This window comes from Orbicella franksi, chromosome 3 (genome assembly GCF_964199315.1).
Source record: "Orbicella franksi chromosome 3, jaOrbFran1.1, whole genome shotgun sequence".
Lineage (NCBI taxonomy): Eukaryota > Metazoa > Cnidaria > Anthozoa > Scleractinia > Merulinidae > Orbicella > Orbicella franksi.
In genome coordinates, this window is record NC_138147.1 from 24,072,002 (window position 1) to 24,081,245 (window position 9,244).

The window sequence follows — 9,244 nt, forward strand, 5'->3', positions numbered from 1 at the left end:
AGAGAACCGAAATTTCTAGACTTTGAAAATCAAAAATTCCATACCGTTTTCAAACATCTCAAAACATACTCGGTATTATGTAGAATTCTTTCAAAATTCAATTCTAGCAAGTACAAAAGCTGTTTTTAAACGTGATATAATTTTTTTTTGAAGAGATGTTGTTTAATCAGGAAATGTGAACAATTCGATTAGCCTTAGCTCGCTTTCTGAGCAAACAATTGAAAAACCCTACCATTTCCCATTAAAACTACCCAGTAAACCTGAGATAATACTTCGATGACAGCTTACCTTCCAAATGGGTGTTTGAAGGCAAATAATTTTGATGTTCTCCGTTAATTCTTCCATTGCTATCTTGTTGCCACACTTTACAATTTAGGTTCATACCTTGACATCGAGGTTCCAGGCTAAGCTTGTGCAACACTTTTCCGGAAAATCAAGCCATGTGTTGCAATATCTTCCTCTCAGTGAGCAACCTCTTGATATTCATTTAGTTTCCTGTGTAATAAAAAAAAATTCCTAAGCGCAAGACGTAAATCTCGGCCTAGTGAGCGTAACGCAATCTTTTCTTGTTCACTTCCAGACAAGGTGATTATTTTTTTTCCTGACGGGGGAGGGGGAAATAAGTTTTCCAATGCAAACAATTTCTTTTTCTTGTTGATGTTGCACGCAATGCATTTAGTGGTTCATTACATGGCCACTGCAACAGTTTAATTAAGATTTTCCATCATACACAAGATTTTTTCATGTCTTTTGTTCTAAATATTTAATACAGTAATTCACTCAATTGCTTTCGCTCAAAATACGTTTTTCTTTCAAGTTAAAACGGGACAACTTTCCGTTTTTTTCCTTAGCGCATTCAGCTATTGCGCAGCTCAGTGGGTGGTGGAAAATAGCTAAGAGTTCGTAACCACACCCTATTCACTCCCCCTAGTCCCCTACCCCACCCTTGTGCTAACTTTGAATTTAAAGTGAGTCAAAACAAAATGTACTTGGGGTAAAGGACGGCCCATTCCATTTTTTTTTATCAAAGGGGGAATGGGGAACGGGGGGGGGGGGGGGGGGACTGGAAGATTTTGAAAACAAAATTGTGTGGGTGCAAGCCGGAAAACAAATTTACTGAAGAGCGCAAACTTATATAAATCCCCTGCAGCATCTTAGTGAGATGGATTCTAAGAAGAAAGGGAACTAAATCTTGGACTTTAGTGCTTCGAGGGTCTTGACTGCATTGGCCACCAACTAGCCGCTGAAACAAGCAATTTCTCTCCATCTTCCAATTTTTCAACCGATGACGCAGAGCAAATGCCTCAATTTCGGCGGAAATAATTACTAGTCTCCTTCGCAGCCGTTATTAGGTTCGTCACGCAACGCTTCTCTCCTGCTAATGGCCGTTATTGGCGGAGAAGCGTTGTGTGATGACCCTAATAACGGCTGCGAAGGAGACTACCTAATTACTCGGGATGCCGAATTGTAAATAATGTTTCATTTCAGTGTTTTTTTTTTTTTGACAAAGTGAGCGCTCAAGGTTATACAATACACTTCAAAAGACCTAAACTCATTTTCCTACACATATCTTTGTAAAGTTGTAAAGATTTTAAACCAGTGGAGTTTGTCCGCGTAATAAGGTTTGCCGAATTTAAGAAAGAGCTAGGAGCCTCGCATGTGCTAGCTTCGCTTATCGGGCGAGCGATCGGAAAGTTCGATTTTAAAAGATAACAGCTCGAACGTCGTGAGAATTCTATATTTAGGACTTTTTTAGAGATAAACAAACCGTTTGCCACAGATCTATTTGCGTTTGGTAATTATCTGTTTTAAACTTTGATCTCTCTCGATGGTAACTTTCTTGCTTGTGCGAAAAGAATTTTGTCTTGTGCGAACCCCAAAACAAACCATTTTCAGTTTCCAAGGGGATAGTTTTCGAGAATCATATAAAAGCGTGCATCTACTTTTGCATCAAAAGGTATCTTGTTGAACATAATTCCTAAAAAGTTAGATGCGCCACGAAGGGGACCTATTTGCGTGTTCACCTGCCATGGGCAAATTGGTAAATACAATAATACAAATTACAAAAACTCGCTTTGCAGCCAGTAATTAGCCCTTTTTCAGATATATATTACTATTCCCTTTTATCTAGCTTTAGGAAATCATTAACAATGGACCTGCTCAGGCGTTTGACTTTTGGAGCTGAAACTAGATAGGATTTCTAGTTTGTTGCACAGTCATTAGAAAATGGGAAAAGTAAATGTGTTGCGTGCCGTATACACCGATTCAAAGTATTGCATACAAAGAGCTCTCCTTCGAAATAGGCTTGTGATTACAAACAAAAGAGTTACAAAAAACCAAAACGAAAACATTGTATGCTAGTAAGGAAGAAAACGAAGAAATGAGCAAGAGCACGCTGATGTATTTGCGGCACGTGATCACTTAGATGTAAAGATTGCGTGACATCGATCTGGGTCTATTTTTCAGTTCAATTAGTTCCTTCACTTCTTGCCTCTTTTCATTAGAAATGTTCAATAGAAAACACAGTAGATACCCAGAGGATCCTTCATATGCAAGACATGGATCCAGGTCCTGCAAAAATATTGCACAAGTCAGAGAAAGGTGACACTTAGAAAATGCCGTATCAGTATGATATGGCCGGTGCAAGACAGCAAGATACAGGAAAATTAGCGAAGAACATCAAAATTATTTGCCTTCAAACACCCATTTGGAAGGTAAGCTGTCATCGAAGTATTATCTCAGGTTTACTGGGTAGTTTTAGTGGGAAATGGTAGGGTTTTTCAATGGTTTGCTCAGAAAGCGGGCTAAGGCTAGTCGAATAGTTTACATTTCCTGATTAAACAAAATCTCTTCGAAAGGTCAAATTGGGTCAACTTGCATGGGGCCGCTCGCCTCAGAAATAACTTTTGCCAAGAAAAAAATTATATCACGTTCAAAAACAGCTCTTGCACTTGCTAGAATTGAATTTTGAAAGAATTCTACGTAATACCGACTATGTTTTGAGATGTTTGAAAACGGTATGGAATTTTTGATTTTCAAAGTCTAGAAATTTCGGTTCTCTTCGCTTGGTCTTCAGGAATTCGGAAATACAATTGTGAGTATAACATATCATCAAAGCAGCTTAGCAATACCTCCTAAACAAAATTATAAACTAGGGAAAACCATAATTTGCTCAAGCGCCTTCACGCTAGTTCGATTATCTGATCATGAAATTTGAACTCAATTCTGTGATTTTTCGGCTTCACGGGTTGTCGACGGTTTTTCGTAATTTTCTCATAAATGTAAAAACTCTAGAACCTAAAACTTATATCACGATTCTTAGCATACCATAGGTTATCTCTGGACGAAATATCAAGGGGTCCCTTTTTGCGACCTTGTGCCGCTCCTCACGCGGTGGTTAGGGAGAGTGGCTCTTAAATGCTTGTCAGAGTATCAGTATTTCTTTCCTTTCCTTGGTAGTTAATTTTCCTTTTGGCGAAGCTTTTGGAATAAGATAGTGCCTGGTTGTTATGATCACGGGAGGGAGTCACAATATTATGACTTTCTTGTTCAGTCTTATTTTGTAGTTAAGGAGCAGTTTTTGCTCGCTAGGAATTTACTGCATTTTGTACGGAATCTGCCTGTTTTGCTCTGGATTACTCAAATTTACTTTGAATATACACATATATTAAATTTATATTTATTTCAACTGAGGTAGGAAATATTCATACACCTATTTGTGTAATTGTCGTACGTTTTTCGTGGACTACAAAGCTAGTTTAGTCGAACCTACATGGCTCGTAACGTGGCAAGACTTCAGTAGGTACAAAATACTAATAACGAGACTGAATGAGAGGCGGTGTACCAAAACTGCAGTTGCTAAGACTCGGTGTCTACTAAGCGGCTCAAGATAAGATGCGTCAAGAGTTGGTCGTCGATGTCGACCTGGGGCCCGTTTCTCGAAAGCCCCGGAAACTTTTCGGTCCCGTAAAGCCTTTTTAGTTCATCTGTATCTAAAAACGGAGAAGTGTGTACGCATGAAACTTCTTGTATGTAGGGAACCTATGTTCATTTTAAGAATATGTGAATAAAACAGCTCTGTAATCGTAAGGTTCGAGATTTTGCTATGACTTTCCGGGCCCGAAAAGTTTCTGGGTCTTTTGAGAACCGGTCCCCTGGCCCGGGTTGTTCGAAAGGTGAATAACGCTATCCACCCGATAAATCTCTATCCAGCGGATAGCGTGGTTTGTTTTGTGAACACTTATCCACTGGATAGCGATTTATCCGGTGGATAGCTGTATCCAGCCTTCGAACAACTGGAACCTCAGTGATAGTTTCATACGAGTTGTCTTGTTTTTGTGTAGATTAAAAAGTTGACAGAAAGACCGTTATCGATCCTAAATTGTTTTGAGAACATTTGTTAAAATAACTGTACGTATATGCGAGAAGTTACACGCCTGCCGGAACTGTGGAGATTGCGGCAAGAAATCCCCATACCTACGTTATTCCTTTGCATTTATTTTCGTTTAAAGTTTGGTGGAATAGTGTAACTTATCATATGGCTAGCTCCGTGAATGGACAGGATGAAACGAATCCTGCGCTGGGCGCATTTATAAAAAACTCAATGCGCTAACATTACTATAAAAAATAAATTAGTTAAATCCTATAAAATTTTTCTAATAACAGTACATAAATAAAATAAATGAAATAATTGATTAAAATACAGTTTCTCATAAAATAAAATAAATCAGAAGTAGGATTTCCGAAACAAGAATGTTTTGAGGGCAGATTTAAAAGACGAAAGAGATGTTGTATTTTTAACAGAATCCGGTAGACTGTTCCATAATATAGGTGCGGAGAAAGAAAAGGCACGTTCACCGTATGTCACAGAGTTCACAGTAGGGACAGTGAAAAGAAGCTTAGAGGATGAGCGGAAGCTCCGTTGCGGGTGGTATTGTTACAGGAGGGACGACAAGTAGGCTGGACAAAGTCCATGGATAATCTTAAAAGTGATGAGCAGAAGTTTGAATAAAATCCGTGATTCGACAGGTAGCCAGTGTAATTCTCGAAGGGCAGGTTTGATGTGGTCGTATTGCTTGGTTCCAGTGATAAGGCGTGCGGCAGTGTTTTGAACTCTTTGGCGCTTTCTTGCCCGCTTACCCGCTATGTCCCGCAAGAAAATAGTGTTCTTTTTCCATGTAATAAATCCTTTATTTACCAAGCTTGTTCGGTCAAGATGGCTGGATATTAGAGTCATTCTTTATTTTTCGTGTTGATGGATCCGGACTCCGTCTCGGTTCATAAACACGCAAAAGAAAGAACAACTAATCGATAGAAACAACGGAATATTCCAATAAGATAGATTTTGTATTGTCTCGCCCTCGAACAAATTCGGCAACTTTGAACGCTTGTAACTGCGTTAAACGCATTAAGGCAATGAACTCTGAATTTAATGACTTTTCCTGACGAAAAATTTATCTTGAAATAATCACCCATGTTCGATAAATCAAAATTCTAACATGGTCCCGAGGCTTTCTGTCGAGAATTGCAAATGTCTAAGATTCCTTTGTCTAATAGAGGTGGCCGTTTAATAGAGATTCACCCGAAAACAACGTTGGGCGTGGTCCAGTTTTCAGTTTACCAAATATAAGTACAAACAAATGCACGTAGAGAAAAAGTAAAACAATGATGGTTATAATACGGTCCATAACGTTAACAAAAGCTAAAGAAACAATTACGTGTACAGACGCGACGTGTCTGTCAACCCAACACTGTACAAACAAACTAAAACACTTCGAGACTTTGTTTTGCGATTGTCTTAAAATCTTATATACTGCTGAAAATGTGTTTTCACAGTATTCGACAGTGTTCGACAAGCGCGGGATACGCAAATGCCTCACTTACTGGGGAAGTGACAGGAAAAAATGTAACAGGCAACGTAAAATGTTTCAAAAAAGATGAATAACTTTAAAAAACCGCGCGGTTACCCCCACATTTTATGTTATGAAATGAAAGTGGCGAGCCTATTCAACACGTGCTTAGTTTCTGGTTGTGAGCAAAAGGTATTTAGACTGTATTTTAGCTGAACCAGAGGAAGGCTGTCAGAGACGCTAAAAGCGCTGTTGCGACGATTTTGTTATTAAAAACATACCAAAAATGGTTTTTATGTTACCATTTGCTATGTAGTTTAAAGATCTTTATAAATGTGTTTGCTTTTCTGTATGTAAAGGCAAATTCTAAGGAAATCTGTGAAGAAATATCCTTTCATTCTTTTTCAGAAAAATGCTGATGTCAGCATTTTTGAGATTCAAGGCTAATTATCTCGAAAAAATGCGTGGCTACCCCCATTTTTCTTTATGGATTCCAATAGCCCTTGCAATGATCTACTTTTTCCGCGTGGTCCTAACCTGGCGCAAAAACCTTTGTATTTAGTAGGCACCGTCCTTAACTTCAAATCGTCCTGGCCGTTTAATAAAGGTACATAAAACAAAACAAAATCACTCTTGGGACGACGAGAAGCTGGCCGCGGCCGCTTGACAGAGGTGACCGTTGAATAGAGGTTTTTATTACAGTGTATAGCTGACGATTTTTCCGGAACTTTGGCCGCTGGCCGCCAATTAAAGACCCAATAAAGGTTGGCCGCTTAATAGGTAGCGTCTTAATAGAGGTCCGACTGTATTGAAGTTTGGCAGAATGCCTCGGTGCCAGGAACTTGATGTTTCCGTGGTAATGGTATGCATGACAGAGATGTATCTCACGTATTTTTCCTGTTTGTAATGAACAATTTTGCAGCTTTCTTGCGTACCTTTTTGTGATATCGTGATTTTTGAACATGCTATATATCCCCCAAGTTTGATTGTTATATCTTTCATAATCTACGAGTTACAAGGAGAGGGCGTCAAAAGCTCCCCCACTCCGTCCCCTGAAGACCAGAAACGTCCGGTCTGAATGCAGGTAAAGGCGTCCAAAGACAATCGATTTATAAAGAGACTGCGAATCTGAATATCAGTAAGAACATCAAAAACTCTTTAAACTCGTGGACAATAAGCTGGTATTATCAAAATCAAAGGCGAACATTAGTCGAAAGCGAAAGCATCGAAGCATCAATAACCAGGGTTCATGTTATACATTGGTGTTTGGAGAGATTGTTAATATTTTCCGTTCTTTTTTAACCAGCCTTCTGATGTTTTGCAGTTAACTAGAGCGTTGACAGTCTTGACAACGGCGGTTCTTTCAAAAGATCTCCGTAAGCGATCAAAGCCTGGAGGTAAAAGTTAGTTTCATTAAAAATAGCATAAATTAATGAGGTTTGCTTTCTAGTCGTTTCTTTGTTTTTCAGCTCAGTTGAACAAGATTATGAGAACGAAACTTATGTTTGTAACAATTTCTTTTACTGGATCTTGTGCTACTTTTTGACCCTCATTGCTTCTTATCATTTCTTATTTTCCGGGGTAGGTGTAGGTAAAATTACCAGAAAACCTATCCGACAAATCGGCTAATAACATGCTTTTCAGGTATAGGAGGCTCAACTGAAAATGAAATAAAACAGCGACTTGAACAGGCGTATGAGGATAAATAATGACCTCCTTTAGTTGTCTATTTTACTTAATAAAAAGCTTTAGTATATTGCTTGCTTTCTTCTCTGGGTAAATTAATGTAGACAAAATAGTGTTGAGCCCTTTATCCGTACACCGCTGTTTACAATATGCGCGAATACGTTGCGTGGTAGCCTTCGGTGGAACCCAGGATTTCTCGTCAATTAGCAACTTTGTCCCGTTTCCTGACGTAACCTCTCTGAAGACCCGGTGACACACAATACTCGATCATTCATTGGTTTATTAACGAAGGGAATGGGAACTTACACTCTCGGATATTAGATACAATTAGTACAAAGCTAAATGGAGCGGAATTGGTCGTCGGCAGAAGTTCCATTGCATTTTTTAAACGGAAAACCACATTCCTGTACGCGGAAATAAAAACATCATGCAAGTAAGTGGGAAAGGTTTCGTTCTACACAAACGCTACTCTGTCTGTTAATTTTTTGCATTTTTTTGTATTAAAACGGACAGTTTGGCACACCATGCTTTTTCGGTACACTGATTAAATAAGAACCAGTGTTCAAAGGGGAAATTTATCACAAAAATGTGTTCTATTGCTGTTAAATTTTCAATAGATTTTCCAATAGTTTATATTATGGTTATATACCATATGGTGTGAGGTAAATCTTTTGAATTTCACCAAACGTCTTTTTCTGTTGTATACCATTTTTTTCAAAGCACGCCTTTGAACTTAAACTTAGCAACAGGAAATACTCTCGCTGGATCACAAATTCAATAGTATTTTTTTTATTGCATCGAACTAATTTTGAAAAAGAATTAACCGTTAACATTGTTATCAAAAATCTGTTTTGAAAACTTCTCGAAAGTTAAGCAGGTTATCTGGTGGCTGTTATTATATGACCCAAGAGTTAATATTGGAATGTATGGAGGTACCACGCCATGGAAATATGTAAACGTACCCTACACAAAGAAAATAAAGGTAGTTATACAATTGGGGAAAACTTGTTCGGCACCAAGTCTTGAAAAAGTAATCTTTCCTGAATTGTAAATTTTAATTTACTAGCTAACTCGCATAAGTGCCTGTTTATAGTGCTGTTTAATCAATTCCGAGCTTCGAAGAAAGTTAGTTACTGAATTTAGAGATCCCAGCAGTTTTACGTTTCGAATTTCTTTTATAATTCTGAAGGACTTTCATTCTTGTTATAATTCTGAAGGTATAAATCAGGATATTTATACTGCTCTAGTTGATCACAGTTATCCAATAGTCTCTCATTAAGTACTATGGATAATCAGTTATAATTCTGTCGAACATTTGATAGAATTTAAACGTATAGATTAACGATATGATAAGGAGAGAAATGATGGTTAATGTTAAGCTTGGTAGAAACACAAGAAAGATAATTGATGAAACGATGCACACGGATTTTTTTCCAAGTAGCCTTGTGTAAATGATTGTTCAGACTATCTTATTTAACCCTTCGACTTAAAGAAGTCGGAACGAAAACGTAATTATTATAGTTTTTCGGAATTTGGTTTTGTCCTCTGAAAGATAAATGTTTGACATGGATCAAGGGTTCTTCCCGGCTAATTCAGGCGATTATTAAGGAAAAGAGACGTAATTAATCGACCAAAAAGTCGAACGTCTCGTTAGCCGAACTAAATGTATATTACGTTTAGCTCATGAAAAGTTCAACGCAAAAATAGAA